The sequence below is a fragment of the Pleurodeles waltl genome, chromosome 12 (genome assembly GCF_031143425.1).
Source record: "Pleurodeles waltl isolate 20211129_DDA chromosome 12, aPleWal1.hap1.20221129, whole genome shotgun sequence".
Classification (NCBI taxonomy): domain Eukaryota; kingdom Metazoa; phylum Chordata; class Amphibia; order Caudata; family Salamandridae; genus Pleurodeles; species Pleurodeles waltl.
The window spans coordinates 533385258-533410382 of NC_090451.1; the positions used below are offsets into that span (position 1 = coordinate 533385258).

Below are 25125 nucleotides of genomic sequence, written 5' to 3' on the forward strand. Positions count from 1 at the left end.
ACACAAAGGCAGGGGGGCTAACGAAATCCCCCTCCCATTCCAGAACCAGTTATGGTAGTGCCCGCTACCAGCTGCATCACTGGCGCGACACTACACATGCGCACCCTTTGTTAAACAGAGACCTGACTCATGAGTCCTGCTTGGGCATGTTTTCATCGCAAAACAGAATATACTATGACAGCCCATAAGTATTAACACCTCCTGAAAGTAAAATCTGAGAAATAAAATGTAATATTTAACTCTGTGGCAGTTAATATTATAAGCAAGCAAAATAAATAAAAGACAGACATAACTAAAACGTAGAAAAGTATAGTCTTCGAGTATGCTCTGCATTTTGCGGGAAATTTCATGTAAAGCTGAAAACATGCTTATTATTGTGCTGGCCTGTATGACATGAAAAAGACTAGTCCAAGATGGCCGTTTCCTTCTCGGGCAGCCCGCCGCTCGAGTGGTGGGCGTAGACCACGCCAGTCCGCTGTCTGTGGCTGCCAGTAGCAGGGCGCTGTGATGGAGAAGGAGGGGTTTTGAAGGATGAGGAGCAGCTGTGGCAGAGCAGGCAGGGAGCCTGGGAGCAGAGGATGGGCAGTGCCGTGATCTGTGCAGGAGGCCAGCCTGAGGTGAGCGTGCGTGCTTGGCATAGGCTCGGTGGACGCTGCAGAGCCTAGTGGCGCTTGGGTCCAGACCCACGTCGGAATGTAATGAGGAGTGCTTATACCTAACACAGACAAAGAAGAAACATGCACATGCAGTGGATAATTCTGGATGAGAGGCGAGGGTCGCTGGGGGGCGGGTGCAGCGCTTTGATGCAGCTACTGTCTTGACAGCAGCACCTGGGAGAGCAGTGGCAGCCCTTTTATACGGGCTGCATGCGAGCTCCTCCTTGGGAACCCTCCCGCTTTGGATCCATTAATACCCACTATGATTGAGTCAGGGCTATGATTCATACTCGGGAGAACGGGCGGCGAGTGATGCTTCCAGGTATTATCCTTTCAGGAATGTGCGTCGCGCTTTTGCTCTTTGTTTTGTAAAGGGAAGATGCATTGTCTTCCTATCGTGCTATTGCTTATACTTTACGTATGATTAATTCTCTGAGGTACACATGACCCCGTGGATGGATTATCCTCAAGGCTTCCTTTGGAGCGCCTTACGGTGCATCTGCATGACTCAGAGCTGCAGTTTCACCAGTTTCCATCCCCGGAGGGAAATAAAAAAATATTACTAAGTAGACAATATTGTGCCGTCGCTTAGCAGACTGGTTACAAAAAAAACTAGACTCTTTTTCAGCCTAAAGCAGCCACCGGAAGACTGCTGCTATACTCATCCCTCTAGGCAGACCCCAAACCCTCCCCCCGCGCCACATACTTAACAAGGGATCTCCAGACTGATTTCATCCCCTCACCCGAAGGTATTCCCTGACCCACTCTACCTCTTTAGTATTTCACAGCAGAGTCGCCCTTCTCCCCCAAGAAAAATAAACTTCCTTTACAAAGCTCAGCAGAAACCTCCTAAGACAGCCCGGCTGACTTTCCCCATCTTTTTCTAAAGAACCGCTGACAGCCCCGCCCCCTCCCCTCACAAAAAGCATCTCCTGGCGGCCTTCCATCCTCACTCCCTACTGCAGCCCCTGGCACACTTGCGCCCCCTCCTCTATTCCAGTGAAACCCCAGCAATCTTCCCTTGCTGTCCGCTGCAGGAACCTCCCTCACATGCTCTTTTACAAGCATCCATTACCCAAAGGAAATACTAAATATACTATACAAGTAACCGCGGCCGGCAGACTGCCACCCCATTCCCTTAAAAAATAATAAAAAAAACAAACTCTAGTAGAGTCCACCCCTCTGCCATACCCGCCCTGGTGCTGACATCGGCTTTACAGAAGCCAGCACACTCTGTACCCTGCGGCCATACGTCTATATTACATACGTTTCACTCTCACCCTGGGGCCGCTTTTAGAGTTCTCTCAGGATGCAACTCCTTGGCCCCGCCATCACTTAGCGGAACCGCCAGCGAGGGCCGACAGAAGAGGGCTGGGTCCTGTCACCGGAGACGGCTGCTGGGGGCATTAGTGAGGGTGATGGAAAGGCGGGGTGCAGCTTTAATGTAATCAGCTGCAACTAAAACTGCCAAACACGCTTAATGACTTAATCCCCATCTGCACGGTTCGGAGTCTGCGCGCCATTATTTACCCTCGTGCGTTGGAATTTTATGCAGCACCGCATCTCGACCGGTTAATGCGCCTGCTGCATAGAAGGGGAATCGTTTCCTTATAACATTGCGAATCCGGGTGAGACCTAGTCAGTGGCTCATCTTAGTCGTTAGGGTATTTGCAGTGTGTTCTGTTTGACGTGTGCGGATGAGTGCGTGAACGGGAACCGGCACCTGAGGTGATTCGGGGCGTGGCGCGTGGGGCACCTGGATCCAGTAACTTGGCGGAGGGAGCTTTTTGTTGCCTCGGCCTCAAGGTGGCAATGATGCACAGAGCAAGATATTTCGGGTACACGGTACATCCTTTTTACACGTAGACGCCCGGCTGGTTATCTCTGTGCAGGATGCGACACCGCATCTAAATGTAATGTATCCATCCTGAAGCTACTCCCAAGTCCTGTGTGCACCACTATATAAAACCCCAATTCCCAAAATAAACGTCTCAAATGTGTTTTTGAAGTGTTTACTGCGATTTTTATATGCGGCTGATTCGTACAGACTTGGAGACTGGGGGACCGGAAAAATCAGTTCTTTCGGCCGGTATCAACAGTAACGGACGTGTTGGAACCTGGCATTTTTTTAACACTGGTTTGTTGGTTTCACAGCCAACAACATAACCACTGGCTCAAATCACACATAAAGTGGGGTACACTGCGTTTTTGTATGAGAGATGTTATTTTGAGGGATGGGGAACAAATGTCTGACTATCGCTGATAGAGACTCTGAAGATATAATTTTCTTCAAATAAGGAAGAGTGTATTTATTTGCCCTTCGCCTCCTTGTTTCGGATCCCATTAGAAACCGTAGAGCCGCTGTCTAAATCCACTCTAGTTATTGTGTATACATTCTGATTCGCACGGCTTTACGTGGGGAGGGTCCCTCCTGGTCCAAGACCCGGCAGGTACCGAAAATTGAATTTGAAATGGGTTTCTATGGATACTCCATTAACTTTACTCTTATAAAACTGATCGTTTTTGCAACAATATCTGTAAAAAAAAATAAAAAAAAATAAGATAATATGTCAGTGAGCTATGTATGTATGCATACCTTGTTTCTACACTACAAACCAAGCCAAAAGGCACAAAGTCAAAGACCAGCATAAAGGCAATGAGAAGCAGTAGAGAAACCTGGGGTGTGGACGGTTAATACACTGTGAAGTAGTGTACTTTAAAGAGGCGAGTTTTGAACTCTTTCCTAAATCTGAGGGGTGGTTCTTGTGGATACAGGGCTTTTGTTCCAGATCCAGGGATGATAGATGGAAAAAGCTTGCTGTCTTGTTTCTTTTTTCTTTGTTATACTCCTTAGTCCACAGTCTCATGGTGTCCTGGTGCGGGTGTGCAGAGAATCTTCAGGCATGGTGAATCTGTCTGCAAGATGAGCAGGGGTGCTGTTAGTGATGGCTTTGCAAATGATGCAGCAGGTTTGTAGATGGTGTAGGCCAGCAAGGGAAACAATTGGAACTCCCCTCAGGATGGGAATGATGTGATCCTATTTTATTCTGAGGTGTCCTGCAGCGTGATGGATGCCCCTACTGGGTGCCAGTGTTGAGTCTGGGAGACCATGGAGTTGGGTTTAACCACCAACCAGATGCAAGAGTACAAGTGCTTAAACAGCAGTTTTGTGCAAGCAACTGTTTTTCTTTAGAAGAGAGAGCCGGTACCAGGCTATATTGTTTTTTTCCATCAAGGCGTTCCTTGAGAGTGAGGTTATTGTCCAGGGTGAATCAAACTGACTTGACATTCAGTCAACGTCAGTTTCATGTTATTGAACTAGGTTTGTACAATAGTTTTTTTGTTCTTGGCAAATAGCAATTTCGTCTTGGTTGGGTTGAGCTTCAGGTAGGCACTTTTAGATCTGTTTGGATTATGTGCAAGCGGAGTTTGAGATACTGGACGTCTGAAGCAAAGCAGACTTTCAAGCAGAGGTGTGTGATCGACATATTGATGAATCTGAGTAGAGCACCGAGTTTCTCCATGTAGAGGTTGAAGGTGACTGGAGATAGTATGGAACCTTAGGGAACTCCACAGGTAATGGGGACTTTTGTGACCTGGAGATGCCCGTGTGAATGAGCTATTGTTGGGTGCAAAGGTAGGAGGAGAACCAGTGAAGGACATTGCTGGTGAATCTCATTCAGGACTTCACGGTGTGTAGGTGGGTGGGATGGTCAAATGTGTCAAATGCAGTTTCGAGGTCCATCAATATCCAGAGGCAGGCATCATCTTCATCTGTGCTCATGAGTGCATTGTGTGCGATGAGTAAGGTAGAGGTCTCTGTGAAGCAGTGTGATCTGAAGCCAGAATGGTTGTTTGGTGGTTTCTGATTACAATTCACACAATTTACTTAATCCTGCATTCCCCTAGAGTATTTTCTTTTCCCTGGAAGTTTTTTCATGTACCATATTATCTTGCATAGTGCTTGCAGTGAACTGTGACAACTCTTGGTGTCTGGGATAGGTGAGGTGGTTGATGGGTGTTAATAATTGGCCAAGGTTGGGAGCTCTGGATAAAGATAGTGCAAGTTTCTCACATTTCCTGCCAGTTGGTCATAAAGGTGTTCAGGATATATGTTCATCTAAACCATGGCATGCTCTGTAGAGCTCACAGAATAATGGCCAAATGTGTTAGTTATTGTGATTGTATGGGAAAGTATGTGAAGGAGGTACAAGGCTCTCGAAATATTGACTGGGCGAAAGAAAATGCAGTACTTATAAGGGAGGGAGGGTGTAAGTAGTGTTTTGGGTTGTGGTGAAATGAAGGAGAGAGTGAAAAGATGCACTGAAAAAGTAAGGTACTGCATGAGACATGCAGGTGGAGCATTTCAGAACAAAGTGGGGAGGAGAAAGACGTCTGTGTCTAGGAGCAAGAGACTGCAGAGAAAAGTGGTGCAAAGGGGAGTAACTGAGACACTACAAAGACCACTAGTTAATTCACAAACTCATGTTTTTTAGAACAAAAACGTTTTCATTTTTAATTATTCACTACAAAATTATTATTTCTCATTTATTTGTTGCTACTTCTACTTACAAGCGCTGACAAAACCAACAGGTCTGGCTTGTTTCAGGTGCATGTCTGTTATGTATATGTCCGTATGAAATAACAGAAATCTCAGAGAGGCACCAAAATGCAGACCATCTGGCACAATCTAAGCAGCGCAGGATTTAATTTACGTGTTTTAAGACGCAGCCTTCATTACATAGGCTGCCTGTTGGAAACGATTCCTAGTCGTGCTTCTTCAGCAACGTCCCTGTGAGAGTCCCCATTTCCTTTTTCATACCACTTAAATCCTTGGTCTGGGCAATAATAACATTAGTTTATTGGAAGCTGCATCTGAGCAGATGTAACTGCGCAAAATGGGTTTAAGTGGAATGGAAGCGATGCCGTGCAGTAAGGCCTCTTTTTTTTTTTTTTTTTAAGAGCAAGATGATGCAACTTGCCATTTTGTAGGGGTATGCATGCTCTAGCACTGAGGCTTACCTATAAATTGATACCAGCGCCAAATTCAGTTTTATTTACCTATCTGACATGAATTGGTTAAACAAAAAAATAAATAAATAGAAGTGGAGCAAAAGAGCTTTTAAGGCGGCTTGGAGGGCAGCAATTTTCTTCTTGGTCCTCTGCAAAAAAAAGCAGAAAAAAAATACTCTGTGGAGGAGAGGGGGATTCGAGTTGGAGAGTGCGAAGCAATCGGGAGTGAGTGGGGAGGGGGAAAAGTATTATTCTTAGGGGAAGCACATGAGCAAGAATGCATCTGTGGGTGAGAAGCACTCAAATGAGTGAGCGTGGCATGAAGGGCGAAGGGGAAGCACATGGGTGAGGGAGTGCAACACGGAGTGCGTAAGAGAGGGTAGAAGGAAGCTACACATGAAAGGCAGCTGGAAAACACATACACTCTCATGGAATGCTTAACCAAGAAGAAAAACGTAGTTCCAAAAATGCAAATAGTGGAATGACACACAGCAGAGGTACACGTCTGTCCACGCAAAGCAACAAATAAAAAGCAAGCTGGTGAGTGACAAGTCAGCCAATGGTAGGCAATAGGTGGTCTCTGCAAGTTCACAAAAGGTCTTTAACAACCAGACAACTCGACCTGAAAATGATTTGCATTGGTGAACCTCATTATATACTTAATAGCTGTGATAAACCTGGTCAACCCTAATTCTCACCAGAGTGACAGCACTTACAGGAAACCAAACACTTAACACAACCAGGAGAGGGCATGGAGGAATTACACCTTGAAACAAATGCGGACGTATTCATGCTGTAGCAGAGCAACGGAAATGAGAAGCAATGCACAGGAAGAGCAGCAACAAAATGTTGTGCACAAAGGTAGCTGGCCAGCAGTCGCTTCCAGCGTGCAGAACTGTTGCTGTCATCATATCGTCTGTTAGTTAAATCGCAGTAACGTTAACATATTTTGGGCAAACATGATGGAACCTAACGTTTGCATATTAGCAATTACCTGGTTTTAACATAGCGCACTTCAGCATGTTGTATGCAATGTATATAATTATTACCCACTTCGATAGCACTTGCTTTATAGAGTTCAGAAGAGGGGTTGCTGCGATTCGAACCCGTGACCGGCCCATCGGAATGTTTTCAGGGGTGAGCCGTAATGTCCTGCTGGGCTCTCCCGCCAGCTATTAGGAAACGCTAGTAGGTTTCAAGCAGATGGAAATGCTGTGATGAATTATTTTACAGTTGGACTTTTTATGGCCAGAAAGCACAATTTCTCCATGACTGCTTCTGAAGTTTGTTTTCAGGTGGTTTAATGCTGTACTTCGCAGCAAAATGAGATTCGCATTTGTACCACAGATTTTGGACTTCACAAATCCTGACTGTAGGAAATAGCACGCCGGTGGGTATTGTGATGTTGACAACGGTAGCAAAGCGCTATTTTCATTCTTTGCTTTTTTTCAGTATTAGATGAAGCATGTATTGCATGCCGCCCCACGGGAAGTCTTGCAAGAATAGTTTATGATGCACATTGCATATTCTTTTCTTTAATGTCTACGGAACATTTCGTTGTTCCTCACTTAAAAGAAATATATTTCCACGATAACCAAAACCTTTGGAAAAAAGTTAACGTAATTTTGGTTTAAAACACTGATGAGCGAGCTTCTCTTAAGTGTCTGATTTAGAAAAGGACGCCTCTGACATTTCCCGAAGTAAATGAAGGAGGCAACGAGCTAACTGTTAGATTTTGTAAGAAGATCCTTTGACGGAGCTGTTTTGTTTTGCACAATTCTGGAGCTGTGTCGTTGGTGTGTTCTTATATTTTTTGGGTGGTTCACTCGTTTTCTTCTTCGGCCCTTGCTTTCATTGATTCTGTGTGAGGTCCAGTGAGGTAGGTTCCTGAGCTCAAGTTTTGCTCTGCCCAGCAGTATCCAGCCTAGAAGCAGTACTGTTGCCCCTGAAGATGAAGCAATGTAAAGGAGCATCCCGACACTCCCAGCTGAAGAGGGAAAAAATACGATCTCTCCATCCAGTTACTTTCCAACATATCTCATGCACTCCACCCAGCAATATTCCAATACACCTAAAAAAGAGACACCAATATCGATGCCTCAACATGTCTAAGGAGGGAACAACCAGTATATTCCTACCCACCAATGTCCTGATACACCACCCTTTCAGCAATATCCAAACATGCTGAAGGGAGTAGGTGACTTGTATGCCACCCATCAACTTCTGAACATCCATAATAAGGAAAAAAACACGAGTTAATTCTCCATCTAGAAAGACAGCATACCTAAAATAAAAATACTCAACGTGTATATTCCTACCCAGAAATCTCTTACTTTATCTAAAGTGTGAAAACAATCATGTAACTCTGCATTGAGCAACATCATAAATTAGGTAGAGCAAAACAATCGGTTCATGCCACAGCATCCCTAGAGACAAGGGAAACCAGCAAATACATTCTGGCCAGCAATGGTCTGGCATTTTAAAGAGACGGCACAATTTCATCTTGCAAAATCCCATCATGTTCAAATGGAGAAGTCAACCTGCATGACACTGAGAACTTCCCAATGTACCTAGACTGAATAACTGATCCATACATGCTACCCATCCAGTAAACCTAAAAGAAAGCATATTTAGCGAAGCCAGTAGAGCAAGGTGTTATTTTTTTTTTTTTTTTTTATTTTTTTTTTTTACAGATGAGTGCATTAGGAAAGGGAAATGGGGTAAAACAATACTGCAGGGGAGAAGCAATATGGCAGGTGAGGTGAAGAAACAAAACGATGGAGGGGGTAGAGAACACAAGTGAGAGAGCAACACGAGTGAGGGTGGCAGAGTGAAGCACATATGGTGAGAGTAGGAGAGAGAGTGCAACATGGGGAGGAGAGAGAAAAGCACAGATGGACAAATGAAAACACATGGAGACGATAAAAGGAAGCATAGAAGCCAGCTAATCAAAGAGATGGTAAAGAGGCTGTGTTGTGTGGGAGGGACAAACACAATATGGAAATGCTGAAACAAGGAAAGCTATCCAGTAGAAAGTAAGCAAATAAGAGTGACAGTAAAGCCAACCAATGGTAGGTTACAGGCAGACTTCAAGGCCTTGTTTGTTCTTGGTAAGCCCACAATATGCCTTTTGTTATTGGACCACTTGCTCTGTCTGGTAGGCTTGACCGGAAAAAAATTCACGTCCTGGGTACTGAGTCTCATCTACCGAGAAAAGCCACAGCATATTGGAGAGAATCTGCATGCACACTCCCACCCAGCAGTATCTCAACACACAAAATTTAAAAGAAGCATCTCCACTAAGGGCCGTCCCACCTTAGCTAAACAGAATAAGCATTGGCAAAGCCAATAGGTTTTGCCTTTTAAACCTATAGGCTTTGGCATTTTCTATGCTGATGCTGAAGCTGCGCTGTAGCGGCAACGATAAACAAACCTGAAAAAGAGTGATGAAATGCCATATGGCAGCTCAGCAGGAATATGTATACAGCATGACGTAGTCACCATTTTATTTATTTTTTAATATTTACCACACCAAGCTGGCAAACACAATATTTGGAGTGGTAATTTACAAAAAAAAATCTAAAGGTAAGCAAATGCGCTTTTGCAAAATGGAGTGGTCTTCCAGCAAATGGCAGTAGCCGGACTTAAAAAAACAACAAAAAAACATATATTACCTACTGGCGCTAGCCATAAGGTAGTTATAGTTGGTACCTAATTCCCCATAGATGAAGCATTCTTTGTTTTGCCAGTAACTTGATGAATCTTGATGACATTTTCAAAACTTGTACCCTGAATACTTCAGCTGCTGTGTTGAAAGTTTTGGGATGGTACATCCAGCTGGGGCTGAGAAAAAGGTTGGGGTGCGGATCACAAAAATGTGATTTCCCTGTGCAATTTCCCATAGGTATTTTGAACAAGACTACAACCCGAACCAATGAAGTTAATGATGCGAAATTAGGCAGAAAGCTAAATTTTGATCCAGAAAGATCTTTTTGTGATTTGGTGTGAATCCGTTCAGTAGCTTTGGTGTTACTAAAGGAAACAAATATGTAGGTACCTATTGTCGCAGATCCACTGCGGATCCATCTGTGGGGGATCTGCAGATCCTGGGTAAAAGCAAGGCCCTAATTGGCTGGCTGCAGCCTGACAGGAAAGTTGTGACGACCCTTTTTTTTTTGCTCTTAGGCCCAGGGAGGGCAAAAATATAGTGTAAAAACAAATGAGGGATCTGGATACAGGTATCCTGACCCAGTAGGACACATGCAGTGATTTCTGAGGGAACTCTAATGTGCAAAAACGTGCAATTTCTTTCCCCCCCCCCCCCCAATCTGCAGGTCTACCTTGGGGCTCACTGTGACAGCCACCCCATCCCCAACACCCAGTGTAAATGTGTGATGGATCTAAGCCGTGCACAGCAGTACTTATATTATTGTACAGTAATTATATATTACTTTACGTACAAAGACATCCATTTAAAAAACCCAAAGGTTACAGGGACGTTCTAGTTAGGTTCAGGTTTTATGCACACAAAACTATAGCAATTCAGCAGTTCTAGTTATACTTACCTGAAGAAACTATAACTCGTTCCCGAAAGTAACTTGAGGCTGTGAGTTATAGTTACTTAACATAAGTATAACTGCTGAATTTCTATGTTTTTGTGTGCCTAAAACGTGAACCTAACTATAACGTCTCTGCTGTAACCTTTTGTTTTTTTTTTTAAGTAAAAAAATAAAAATAAAATTTTATATATATATATATATATATATATATATATATATATATATAATCATTATTATTACTTTTTTTTTATTTTTTATTATTTTTTTAGGGAGAGGTGCAATTGAGGAGCGAGTGAGGGGACCAGGGGGGGCGATGTAAACATTGGGGGGAGAACCAGGATGAATGTGAGGCAGTAGTGGAGGAGCTTATGGAGGGGGGAGAAAAACAAAGCAACAAAAATTAGATAGGGGACGCAAGTAATGGGAAATTGAAAAAGGAGGTAGAAGTACGGAGCGTGCAGGGAGGGGGCTTGTTATCTGAGTCTGAAAGTGGCACATAAGCACGAAAGCACATGCGCACTCCAGTGATAAAGAAACTAGTTCTGTGAATGTGAGAAGTGGAAGGGTGCATGGTATGCAAATAAAATGAGCTAAAAAAAAGGTCTGTAGACAAGACCTAAAGCCAACATTTTCATTCCACATATAGAAACACCACAATACATCTAAATACTGAAAACCAGCACATACAGTCCCACCCAGCAATATTCCCATCTTACCTGAAGGGAAAACTCTCCCTTACACCGCTAATCAGCAAGGTCTAATCTTAACTATAACCTGCACATCTCATTCAACAATGTCTCATTTCTAATGAGAAATGTAAACTTACTTGTAAATCCCCACCTAGCAAAAGTCTGACTGACCTGTCCTAAAAAAAAAAAAAAGAAAGAAAGAAACTGAGTCGTACATCTCCAACAACTATTTTCGGAGTGTATCAATCAATCAAAGAGATTTATAGAGCGCGCTACTCACCCGTGAGGGTCTCAAGGCGCTGGGGGGGTGGGAAAGGAGTAGGGGGCTGGGGGATCACTGTTCGAAAAGCCAGGTCTTGAGGCTCTTCCTGAAATGTAGGTCCTGGGTCTTGCGGAGGTGGTTGGGGAGGGAGTTCCAGGCCTTGAAGGCTAGGTAGGAGAAGGATCTGCCTCCGGTGGTGGTGTGTTTGATGCGAGGGACAGAGGCGAGAGATAGGTCGGCGGAGCGGAGGTGGCGTGTGGAAGGTCACTCTTTCGTTAAGGTAGGCAGGGCCGGTGTTGTGGAGCGATTTGTGTGCGAGGATGAGAATCTTAAAGGTGATCCTTTTGTCTATGGGGAGCCAGTGGAGGGATCTGAGGTGTGGTGAGATGTGTTCGTGTCGGGAGGTCGAGGATGAGTCGTGCTGCTGAGTTCTGGATACGCTGTAGTTTGCGCTTGAGTTTTAGTGTGGTGCCGGCGTAGAGGGCGTTTCCGTAGTCAAGCCTGCTGCTGATGAGTGCGTGAGTGACTGTCTTTCTGGTCTCTGTGAGGATCCACTTGAATGTTTTTTTCAGTATGCGGAGTGTGTTGAAACATGAGGAGGTGAGGGCGTTGATTTGTTGAGTCCTTGAGAGGGATGAGTCCAGGATGATGTCGAGGTTGCGTGCGTGGTTTGCGGGGGTGGGTGCGGGGCCTAGCGTGGTGGGCCACCATGAGGGGTCCTAAGTATTTTTGTGTGGGCCAAAGAGGATTATTTCGGTTTTGTTGGAGTTGAGTTTAAGGTGATTGGCTGTCATCCATGCGGCGGTGTCGAGGAGTGCATTGTGTAGGTTGGATTTGGCGGTGTTGGGGTTGCGGGTGAGGGAGAGGATGAGTTGAGTGTCATCAGCGTATGAGAGGATGGTGATTCCGTGGGGTTTGATGATGTTGGCTAGTGGGGTCATGTGGATGTTAAATAGTGTGGGGCTGAGGGAGGAGCCTTAGGGGACTCCGCAGGTGATTTTGGTGGCGTGGGATTGGAAGGGGGGGAGACTGACTTTTTGGGTTCTGTCAGTGAGGAAGGAGGTGAGCCAGTCCAGGGCTTTGTCTTATCCCGGCGTCGTGAAGGCGTGTGCTGAGTGTGTGGTGGCAGACAGTGTCAATGGCTGCGGAGAGATCCAGGAGTATGAGTGCTACGGTTTCGCCCATGTCGACTCCGGATCTGATTTCGTCGGTGCATGCTATGAGAGCGGTTTCTGTGCTGTGGTTCTTGCGGAACCCAGATTGGGAAGGGTCGAGTGTGGTTTGTCTCGAGGAAGTGGGAAAAGCGGGAGTTGACTATTTTTTCCGTGACCTTGGCTGGGAATGGGAGGAGGGAGATGTGGCGGTAGTTGGAGAGGTCGTCTGGGTCGGCTTTGGTTTTTTTAGGAGCACAGTGACTTCTGTGTGTTTCCAGAGGTCTGGGAAGGTGGCGGTTTAGAATGAGCTGTTGATTGTGGCTCGGAGTATGGGGGCGATGGCAGGGCTAGCTCTGTTGTATATACGGTGGGGGCATGGGTCGGAGGGGGAGCCAGAGTGAATGGAGTTCATAGTAGTTTCAGTTTCTTCGTCGGTGGTGGGGGCCCAAGTGGTGAGTAGGTTGGGGGGTGTGTGTGGTGGGTTTGTGTTTGGTGGGTGCGTGGTGTGTGTAGGATGTGTGTGGTGTGAAGCTGTTGTGTATGTCCAGGATTTTGCGGTGGAAGTGATCTGAGAGGGAGTCGCAAAGGGTTTGTGTGTGCGTGGGGTCCTGGTTGCTGGCCTTGGGTTTGGAGAGCTCTTTGATGATGATAAAGAGTTCCTTGCTACTTTGGGAGTTGTTGTCAATGCGTAGGCAAAAGTTTTTTGTAAAAATTGTGCTTTGAAGAACAAGTTTGGGGGTGGGGTGGGGGAGGTGTTGGCAGTGATGCATAAAATGCCATAATCCACTTCTACATATAAACAACCACATCTTGACACGTTTTGGAAGATCTCTCAAAACACACCTGCTCCCTTACAGTTAAGAACCACATCTGCAAACAAAACCCTGACCTAACCCCCTCAGTCACTCATGACTGATAACTGCCTAAAGAATATTACTCTCTTGAACATGTGTGAAGCACCGCACAGACCAAAACAAACCTCTGTTGCAGCCTCCGTTTAACAGGATTGCCCGCTAAAGTTCGGCGGTTGCAAATCTCAATTCTGTGAGGACAAAGTCTGCTAGATTTCTGTGTAGTTTTCTAATAACACCTTACAGTTTTAAAAATATTTACCCAGTATAGCACTCTTGAAAGTGTTTGAGTGGCGGGGAAATTCACCACACAATATTTTGTTGTTTGTTTTATGGTGGCATCAAGTTGTTAATTGTGCAGCAAAATCTTTCCAATTTTGGTTGAAACACCTTTCTCCCTAGGGAGATCTGAGGAAAAAATCATGACCTGTTTCAAGACTTCAGGTGTTATTTCTTCAGTGGAGCCTACACAAACTGCGCGATGCTCCCTCAGCCCAACTGGCATGCGCTTCACTCTTCACAAAAGGCTGTAACTTTGAACAAGGCCGAGGGAGATTGGAGAGGTCCAGAGTCGGGCAAGGCACGGTCTCAGCCCAGGTCACTGGCCCTGTGCGCGGTCTACTGCTACCGCTGCAGGCCTGCAAGTCTGCAGGACACCTGAACGTATGGAGCACCACAGAGGCTTCCATTGAAAACCTTCCCAGGATGGTCCCTGTGTTGAAGAATGAGATGGGGCAGGTAAAAGACACGAGGCAGAAAACTCCATCCTGAAATTGTATTCCCCTTGACTAAGGTAATCGGCTCAATCCAAACATTAAATGCAAAATATGTAAAAGTTATGAAAGAAAAAAGGCATCAGAGGCCTGCCGATCGCACACGACACAAGCAGCCGGTTCAACTGGGGAGAAACTGTAGGCCGTGGGCATAATTCAGAGTTCGTTTGAATTAGTAGCTGGTAATTATGCCCCAGAGTAAATCTGATACCTGCCGATGGCGCCAACACACGTCTGGGGAATCGCATCTGGAAATACTTCTTCCTGGTGCATGAATCGTTGCCTCTCAGTTACCAGTTTACCTGTCTTTACTTACAAATATTAAAAGCAATGTGCCACGTGTGAGTTATTTTAGAATCTGTGCAAACTTGGCTAATCCTGGGCAACCAAATTGATAGTATTAAAGTTTGGAAAATCTGTGTTAGGAAAACTAAGGCAGTTGGCGTCCTTCAGGATCTGTAAAACCAGTGGCAGCGGGAGGTTTTAACAGGGAGGGGGCGGGCGGGAAGCACACTCACACTTTCACGCATGCACGCACATCCAATAACAACACTCATCAACATTCAAACATGCACGCACCAAACATTCATTTAAAACGATCTCTCTTTCTCTTTCTCTTATTCTTTCTCTTTCTCTCCCCTCCCCCCCCCCCCTTTCTCTCTCTCTCTCCCCCCCTTATTCAGCGTTGGAGGTCCCAGGAGGGTTGAGATTGCTGCCTTCCCTCACTGGCTGACCTTAGTTCAACCAATGAGGGAAGGCAGCAGTCCCAACTTCGTCACAGAGTGGGATGGGGTCAGTGACACTGCTGACCCCTCCCCACTATTTGACAAAGTGTCACTGATTGACACTGGCCCTGGGCGCTTCAGGGCTTAAACCTGAAGCACCAAGGTTGAAGTCAATGTGTGACGCTTTCCTTGTCACCGGGGGTGGGCCTCGAGGTACCTTTGCTGACTTGAGGCGGTCACGCCCATAGGAGCTGTGACCTCCTCAGCCCAGCAAAGTTCAGCTCAGGCAGCCAGGAGTGTGCGCAAATCGCGCCTGGCTGCCTGAGCTGAACATGAAGAGTGTCAAAAGGTGGGGGAGCTTGGCCCCTCCGCCCTAAAGGACAGTCCAGCTGTTGGAAGTGGGCCATGATTTACTTCCAAATTTTGACAATCGAACCAAGTTCCTATCATTTTTTTAATCCCTCCTTGCACAACACAGATTTGTGTAAATGGAGCGCACTCTGAGGAGCCGGTGTACATCACAAGCCTGAGAGGAGTCTCTGCCTCCATGCTGCTGGTCTCCAGGAGGACTCTACAGCGGACACAGAGGATCTCAGGCAGTGGTGCGTCCTTTAGTAAGCGGGGCTGTTCATCCCGGCTAAGCCTTCTGCAGATCGTTGATAATAGCGAGTTTTGGGAGGTGATGATGATAATCTCGTAGCCATAAATAGTCAGTGGGAAGGGGTAGGTAAACCATGCTGCGCGACTGAAAGTCCGACCAACACTGTCATGCCCTGTATGAAAGATTTGAATAGTGTGTGTCCCGCCATCGGTGTAGTGTTTACTTCCCAATTCTACCCGGCTACACTAAGCGCACGATGCAGCCATGCAGTGTTTCCAGAATGTTCTCGTCTTCCCGCTCTATCTGCCACAAACTGTGGAGTATTTCCAGTAGGTCTGCCTGCTCTGGAATATATTGCAAATGGTGGATCACTAAAGAGGCGATTTTTCACTCTTATGTTCAAATCAGAGACGTTTTAGGAGAGGGCTGAGAAAGCACTGAAGGACCAAAGTTGTGAAATCTCCTTCCAGTTTTGTATTTTCTGCTTTGCGTTAAGTGCAAACATCAAATCATGGAATGCTTTTATCGGTATGTCTGCCTTCATTCCTGATCTCATAGTATAGAGTTTGCCATATGCAAATGGTGCAGTTTTGTACAGTTGTTGAGCGTGCACCTTCATGAAGCACATACTACAGTCCTCCAAAAACACTTAGTAAACGAGCTCCACAAGTTGCACAGTACCTTGTGCTTACGTCCTTGTAAACATGACTTCACCATTGGAAAACTGTATCTGGAGCGGCAGCACCCTGTTTGAACCTGGCTAATAGGAGTTGGTGTTTCACAACGTCATGCGCTGCCCATATATCGAGTAACGGTAGGCTGGTAGGGTTCCCTTATCGACTGATAGCATGAGGTCATAGGTAATAGTAGCTGGAGCATCTTGCTTACCATGTGCAGGTCTAAAACTGGACTGGCAACTATCCAGGCTACTGGCAGCCTCCAGGTGCTCCTGCCCTCTTTTGCTCTGCGTGTCGGGAGCGCCTCTTGCAAGCACTGGAGTATTGGAGATCAGCCTTGTTGGACTTCACCTCAGGATCCAAAGTCAGACTATTTCTGGATAGTTCTGATAATGGCATCTTTTAGCAGGGTCGGAGTGACATTAATTACATTGAAAGGGTATTTGTGAGAATGGCGCTGCCTGGAATATTATTTGATAACTGTGCTGGTGTGGATCCAAGTCGCACGATATCCAACTTATAGTGTGATTTCCTGTTTCCTTCGGATGTGTGTCGGCACAGCATAGTCACATACCGTCAACTTAAAAAAAGAATACTGATCTTTCACATTATTTTATCAACTTCTGTCAACTTCTGTCCTCATGTTCAAGTTGCACAAGATCCTGTGTAAACAGCTTTATCTCAAATTTTGTTTAGGTCAAGCACACAAGCGTTCTGGCCTGTTGTAATACCTCTGTGGGCTTTTAACCACACCCACCGCACGACTATCACTATCACTCGTTCTCGGGCTTGCCTTTCAAAAATCCTTTGTTATCATTGGTAAATGCTTTACGTTTGTCCCTTCTTGGGGCAGTTTTGTTAACGCCTTGACCATCGCCCCGTTACATGGATAACTGCACATTTGCCGATATGTTTGACTGCGAGCAAACTTCTTTTTCCTTTTGTGTCTCTCCTTGGCGCTCACTCTTATGGCAGCCGTGGCACTTTGAATTTTATGACAACTGTTTTACTTTTCATTTTCAATTTATGTGGCAAGAAAAGTCCAGTTAGGAATTTACAACGCTAATAGCTTTAACTCAAGCAAACGCGAGATCCATTGCATTGCAAATGCTTGTTTAATGTAAGTTAAAGGCAAAAGACACGAACGTGCTAGTAAATGGATCTCCAAATGGGTTAGCTACGGGGAGATTCTCTTAAACTAATCTCTAAATGTTTGTAAGGTATGAAACAGTGTAGATGATTAAATAACAGAAGCGTTCTGGTGATGTAAAGCCTGGTGAAATATTGCATGTAAGATTTCCATATGACGCTGTGCAAGGACACAATTTCCAAGTCCTGGGCTCTTCTTTCACAAATAGCTGTTTTCAGAAGTGCAGGTTCTCTTGAATCAGAAGTGAACCGTGATTACAGCTCACAGGAATTGAAGCACAGTGTCCATTGTGACGTGGAGTCCTATGGTATCCTTAGTTGTTGTATGTAAATGGCATAACAAGAACCTAACCGGAATACAACAGACGGCAGTACATGGTCTTAGGCAAGCTTAGTCAGTGAGCAATACGGGAGGAAGGGATTGTGGACAGTTAATGTATTGTGATGGTGTGTTCTTTAAAGTGTTACGTTTTCAACAAGTTCCTAAGTTGCAGCACCGCTAGGAGAGTCCTGATGGATCTGTGGCATGTTGTTTGGCATCCTGTGTGCATAGATGGAAAAGACCTGCTGCCTGTTTTTTGTACACTTCTTAATCTGTATTCTGATGGGGTCCTGGCAGCGGCCGGCCGTACGGAGAAGCACCAGAGATGGTCAGCTAGTCTGCAAGATAATCTGGGTGCTAGTCGTGCTGGGAGGAGTGTTTATGCTCCTGGGATATTCAGTGCCCGAGCTGATGGATAGAGACATCTGTGTGTCTGTCTCATCTTTTTGAACTAGTCTGGCACTAAAGCTCGAGATGATGACCGATGATGACCGTGGCAGCCACCACATAAAATTCATCCCTCCTTGCTTTGGAGGGCCATGGATTTTTGTTCAGCTTGTTTGGTATGTTAGAGGAAAATTGCACAAACCCTCTCCCGATGGTGTCTTTACCTTGCTTGACATGTTTTCTGGAGGGCAACAGATTGGGAGAGAGAGCTAAAAGCCTGAGTAAAGTTAGAGGTAAAACGTAATATAAACGTAAATCTACAATTTTCATGTGGGTGTGAATATTGTACACATTTACACACGTACTACCCTTTGAAGCAACATTGCAATTTTGACAAGTGTATGAACTTGGTGGCGGAGCCATGGAAATGCAATGCACATCAGGTTTATACCCAGACAGTAGCATTTTTTGTATTAAAAATCATTAGGAATGCACTTCCATTTTAGGTGTGGCCCTAATGTACATACTCACAATCCCACACATACATATACATGCATGGTAGGGAAACCTGGACACAATTCCAAACGGTGGTGAGCTCTGCATGTGCACAGGAGTGTGTTAGAGTATGTTATGTGTTGCGGAGGCAACATATTTAAATATCTTTGTGAATCTGAACTCAATGCTCTACATATGGTAGACCCATGTTCAGGCCAGATGAGATGGCATGGCCTTTAGTGTTTGAGGTCATGGAGTGCAGAGACTGTGGAAGTGGTCAGAAGGGATCCCATTCAGTATGATTAGATGCTTCCGGTCTCTTGGGTTTATATTTGCAGGGTTTTCATTTGCTGCTGCGAGGCCGCCCATCTAGGCACCAACTGGGTTACAAAGTGAAATATGTGCTTCACAGTATTATTGTTCTGTACAGATGCCTGTGCATGATTTGGGGATACCATTTCCCATGAGTAGGATCAATTTGGGTATGGTTACTTGAAGACCTGGTGGAATCTGCCTGTCTTGACTCCGACAGGTCGAGGCAATGGCACAGCACTTTACAAACACAACATAACAAATTGAGATTTTCCTAGCCTTGGTGTCTGAAAGGCTAGATTTTATTAAAGACACGGAGGCGAGTATTATGCAGTCTTTTCTTGCTTTAATTTCTAACAGCAGCCAAGTAAAAGAACTACAGTACCCAGAAAAAACACAAACTACAACAATGACATCATAGCTGAACAGCCAATACGGTATCATACAGCAATACTAATATCTTAACTGCGAGCAACAAGTCCTCTTTTCTTGATGCAAAACTAAAGAGGAGAAGTAACAAACAAAACGGCATAGAAAATGGAAACCAAAGTCATAATGTCCATGCAACAATCTCGAAAATGGCGAAAGCGGAGTGCCTTCTGGGAGGAATAGACGTTGCAGGGCGAATCCAAAATCGGTAGGAGTTGTTCGTGTGCATCATGCCGAGCCAACACTGGAAGAGGTAGTTGGCACTGAAAGAAAGATACAGGGTGGGTTAAAACAGCGGTGGGATAATACTCGCCTCAGTGTCTTTAATAAAATCTAGCCTTTCAGACACCAAGGCTAGGAAAATCTCAATTTTATTACAAGACCGGAGGCTCATATTATGCATGTTCAAAGCATAGCAATGACTGAATCTGAAACATGAGAAATCGGTTTACAATAAAAAGTTCTAAACGTACTTTAATTCGACCAATCTGCAGACTTGAGAATATCCTGTAGAGAGGATCCTGCCCAAAAGGCGCGAGAGGCCATAGCACCTCTGGCCGAATGGGCACCGAAGGAACTTATATCAATGCCAGCTAGGGACATGACCCATTTAACCCAACGAGCCAGAGTAGGGGAAGAAACAGGGTTATGTGGTTTCTGAAAATAAATAAGTAGTTGGGAGGCAGAGGACGATCTCAAATCTGCAGTACGAGTCACATAACTTTTCAAACAATTTCCAACACATAGTTTGGGTTGAGAGGGAAAAAATTGATAATTGACACAAGCTAAATTAGTCTTTGTACGTCTCTTGACCTGGAAAGAAACACCAAGGGGGGAGAAGAAAAAGGAAGTAACATCCAACGCTTTAACGTCTGAGACACGTTTGATAGAGACTAGACATAAAAGCATGGTTAACTTGGCCGAAAGCTGTTTGAGAGAGAGCAAATCATTATTAGGCCAAGAGGTGAGAAATCGTAATACCAGATTAACATCCCACATGACAATATATTTAGGAGACAGTGGAAAAACGTATCTTACTCCCTTTAATAATTGGCATACGAGAGGATGTTCCCCAATTGGCCTACCATCGACTCTTTGATGTTACGCAGAGGTGGCAGATCTGTACATGTTAATAGTGCGATAGGCCTTACCTTGAGAGGCTAAAGAAGCCAGGAAATTTATAACTAAAACTACATTCGCTGAAAAGGGATCTGAATTCCTGTCCAGACACCAGCTGCTCCAAAGGGCCCAAGCGGACTTGTAGGCTCTGGAGGTTCCAGGGGCCCTGGCCTGCTGGATGAGTCTAGCAGCATCTTCCGAAATTCCTGGGGTTCTCCAGGACGACCTGAAATTCTCCAGGCTATGAGGAACAAGGAGCCGCTGAGAACTAATTGATGTTGTTGGCCTTGGGGATCCAAGAGGAGGTCGGGAAAGTGAGGAAGCCAGATGGGTTGATCGATTGCCTACTCCAATAGAGTTGGGTACCACGGTTGGGTCTGCCAGAAAGGGGTTACGAGTACCAGAGTGGACAGTTGTCTGCGTACTTGAGCAAGAACCCGGGGAATGAAAAGGAAGGGAGGAAATGCATAAAGAAGGGATGACGGCCAAGTCTGAAGGAAGGCATCTGTGGCTAGAGCCTGCGGATCTGGCCTCCAACTGAAGTAGGAAGGAAGGTGAGAGTTGAGGTGAGAAGCGAAAAGATCTATGGACATTTCGCCAAAGATGGAAGAAAGATGCCTGAATATTGAAGGGTGCAATTGCCAATCGCTGGAATCGTGAAGATGTCTGGAATACCAATCCGCTACTGTATTCAGCCTGCCTGGCAGAAACACTGCCTTGACTGAGATCCGACGAGGAAGACAATACTCCCAAAGATGCTTCGCCAATGTGGAAAGAATCTTGGATTTGGTACCGCCTAGGTGGTTGATATACCTGACCGCGGACAAATTGTCCATCCTGAGGAGGATGGTGCAACTTACTCTGTTTTTTGCAAAAGTGCGGATGGCAAAGGAACCTGCAAGCATCTCTAAACTGTTGATGTGCAAGAAGGACTCCTTCAGAGACCATGCGCCCCCAGTCGAGAACTGACCACATCTTGCGCCCCAACCAGTCCGACTTGCATCGGATTCTAATACAAGATCTGGGGCGGCAGAGAAGATAGTTCTGCCGTTCCAGGCATCTAGATGTGTCAACCACCACAGAAGTTCTTCCTTGGATTCGGCGTCTAGGACCAAGGGATCCGAATAAGCGAGACCCTTGTGAAGATGACAGATCTTGAGCCGCTGAAGGGCGCGATAATGTAAAGGACCTGGGAAGATGGCTTGGATAGAGGAAGCCAAAAGTCCTACTAGACGTGCCAGAGTTCTGAGGGAGATATGAGGGAGAGGTAGGGATTGACGAATCTCTTTCTTGATTAAGGATACTTTGTGTTGAGGGAGCTGCAGCACCGACCGAGTAGTGTCTATTAGAAAACTGAGAAACTCCAACTTTTGAGTCGGAATTAGGACCAACTTCTGCACATTGATAAGAAAGCTTAGGCTGAGAAGTAGGTTCTGACAAAGTTGAAGATGGTCTAAAAGCAGACGTTTGTCCTGTGCCATCAACAAAAAATCATCTAAATAAAGGATTAGACGAACCCCGTGAGAACGGAGAAAGGCTGCGACGGGTTTGAGAATTTTGGTGAAACACCAAGGTGCGGAAGAAAGCCCGAAGGGAAGAACTCTGAATTGATAAAAGGAGTCTAGCCACTGGAATTGAAGGAATTTCCTGTGTGAGTGATGAATTGGCACTGTGAGGTAGGCATCCTGAAGGTCTAATCTGACCAGCCAATCGTGCTGAAGCAGAATGTCCCTGAGATGGAGAATAGTTTCCATCTTGAAGTGTCGATAAACTATAAAGTTGTTGAAAGCTTTTAGGTTCAACAGCAGACGAAATTTCAGATTTTTCTTTTGGACGAGGAAGATGGTGCTGAGGAAACCCGAAGGGTCGAACTGGACGGGTTCTATCGTGCCTTTGGAAAGGAGAGAGAGGATTTCGACGCGCAGAAGCTCGGTTTGATCTTGGGAAAAAACTAGGGGCAGAGGAACGCAGGATTGAAATGGGGTTTGATAAAATTCTAACAGGTACCCTTGAATGGATTGAATTACCCAGGGATCTGAGGTGAGAGAAAACCATGAATTCAGAAACAGAGCCAGTCTGCCTCCTACTGGAGGAAGGCCAGAACTGGAAACACTTACCGGAGGTTTGGTCTCCTCTGTTGGCGTAGCCCCTGTGACGGTAGCCTCTTGATCGACGGGGATAGAATCTTGGTTTATATCCCGTGTAGGTCTCAAGCTGGGATTGCTGATTGTAGAAGTCTCTGTTGGCGTATTGGCCTCTGATGGAGCGGCCGGCAAAGCGACTCCTGCCTTTGCCGGCCCCGGCAAAAACCCGAGATGAAAAGATCTTTTTCATAGAAAGTTGGGCCTTGTCCAGGGAGGCAAAGGTGGACACATATTTCCCCAGATCTTTGATGAAAGAGTCCCTGAATAATTGGCCCTTAGCCAACGGGCCATCATCCTTGGAGGCTAAAGAGGCCAGTTTAGGGTCAATCTTCAATAGTAGACTTTTCCTCCTCTCAATAGATAGCTGAGTATTGGCATTCCCCAGCATGCAGATAGCGCGTTGCGCCCAGTTCGAAAGAACCTCAGGATCTATAGGACTGTTGTCCATTTTAGCCTCTTCCGCCAAGTCAAAAATTCTGGTGAGAGGACCCACCAAATCGAGGAGCTTGTCCTGACAACCTGACCAAGCTCTATCAACGCCCTTCTTGGGATCTTTGCCAAATTTGGTGAAAAACATCAGCATGTTGGGATCAATAACTGGAGTTGCCGTAATGTTATCTGGTAGTGAGGGACGAGGACACTCCGACTTAAGCTTATTGCGAGTAGCTTTGTCGAGGGGATGGCGTAAAAAGAAAGAAACCTAATCAGCTACATGATCAGATGGATATCACTCCTTTGAATTTGGATGAACCATGAAGGAAGGGTCGAATAAGGGTTCGCCGGCATGGTCAACCAAAACATGAGACACAGGGTGAACGGCACCACCGTCACTCGGAGAAATTTTACGCCTTTTCTCCAGAGGCCCACACAAAAATGGATCTGCCGATCCATCCATATCGTCATCATGACTAGAATCATCATCATCATCATCAGTGTCTCTTAATTGTGTAACATGCACTGGAGAAGGAGGGGGACCCGATTTAGAGACCTCTCGGGTGGAAGGACCAGAGGAAACGCCTTTGGACGGCACTGGGAGGGTGGCCGCACGTTTCTTGCCTTTATTAACTGGCAGTTTGGAAGAAGACATAATTTTGGAAAAGGAGGCTTCTAAATTTTTTGTGATATCTGACATGGAAACAGTCACTGCCTGTTGTACAGAGTCCTTAATAATGGACTTTAAATTTTCTTGAAAGACTTGGGAATCTTCTTCCTCAGTCATAATGACAAAGCCAGTAAAATATACTAAAATAAGTATATAAAATAAGTATATAAAGATAACAAACCTAAATCTGTAGGAAACTGGGGAAACGGGTTAAATGTGAAGAAAATGGGAGGGAGTGGCTGAAGGGGCAGGAACCAGGAAATAGGGGCGGTTACCGAAATGAAGACAGAAGCTGACTGACACCGAAAGCGTCAGAGCGGTTGAAATGAGGTGGAGAAAGGCAGCCGGGAGAAAAAACGAGCGAAAATACGCTCGAAATGCCAGAATATTAGACGCAGTGTGGGCCCTGTCAAGAAAGGTATGCCGAGTATGACAGGAATGTCAGGAATGGCCGCGCGTGTCTACAACGGCCGAAAAACGACAGTTGAAAGACGCGCTGCAGAGAGAAAGGAAGACGCGCGTTTAAGCAGGAATAGCAAACGCGCTGTTATACAGAAACATAGCACATGTAAATACTTGAAAACAGTTAGTGTAAACAAAATATAGAACAAATAATAAAGGTACTTATCTTGACTGCGAGCAGCAAGAAAAGAGGACTTGTTGCTCGCAGTTAAGATATTAGTATTGCTGTATGATACACTATTGGCTGTTCAGCTATGATGTCATTGTTGTAGTTTGTGTTTTTTCTGGGTACTGTAGTTCTTTTACTTGGCTGCTGTTAGAACTTAAAGCAAGAAAAGACTGCATAATATGAGCCTCCGGTCTTGTAATAAAATTGTATTTGTTCCTAAATCTGTAGATCTGGTAGGTGCAACTTTTCAACATCGTGGTATTTACAGGTCTTTACCATAAGTTCATAATTCATGTTTTACTGATACATTAGTAAAAAACAAACGAAGTTTGTCCGTACACATTGACGCATATGTACAAATTATGTTAAGGTGTCATCTGTAGTAATGTGGTCTTTTTTTTTTTTTTTTTTTTCGGCCTCGTCTCTAGAAAGGGAAAGATTGCCTATGAGGATGTTTTGTTTTGAATTCTGCATGTTGCTGCATCTTCACAGCACTTCTTCACCAGGTTGACTTAATGATGCAAGTTCTGATCCTTTGTTATATCAGCTGTTTCATTGTATGTTTTTGTTAGGAGAGCCAACCCTGGAGTGTTTCTGATTTGTGCTATTCCATCTGATTGGTCCCTGAGTAGGCGGGAAGAGAACTGTTAAAACTAGAAGTACCAAAGAAACTGGTGCACTGTCCGTACTAAGCACTGTAGAACATCTACGTTGTCTCTGTGCAAAGCCCTTAGGACATCCTGTGTTTGTAATTAGAAGAAAATATGCAGCAGAAAGTGAAATCTGGACCAAAAATTGAGATAGGAAGCCCATTGGAGGGGGATAGAAACCTGGGCCTGACACAGTGCTGGAAATCATGGAGGGTCTGGTGGAATAATGCATTCTCTGCAGGAATCTGTGTTCGAACCAAGGGCCACAAGTTCGAATCCCAGTAGCTCCACTGCGCCTTTCATTCTTCTGAGGTCCATAAAATGTGTACCACTGAGTTGGGTAACTCTAAACAGCTGTTAGCTGTCAACACCAGCAAGAAACTCTATTGGAGTGAAGGTGCTCTGCATACATGCCTGTTATGTTA

General features: G+C 45.2%; 1 protein-coding gene across 1 annotated transcript in view; it reads left to right on the forward strand.

Annotated features, from left to right (window-relative positions):
- Positions 1–495: 495 nt before the first annotated feature.
- The window catches only part of ST3GAL2 (ST3 beta-galactoside alpha-2,3-sialyltransferase 2), a 235769-nt gene continuing 211139 nt past the window's right edge, over positions 496–25125 (forward strand). Inside the window, exon 1 of the mRNA XM_069217523.1 lies at positions 496–617. The gene's annotated coding sequence lies outside the window, so the exon portion shown is untranslated. The remainder of the gene's footprint in view (positions 618–25125) is intronic.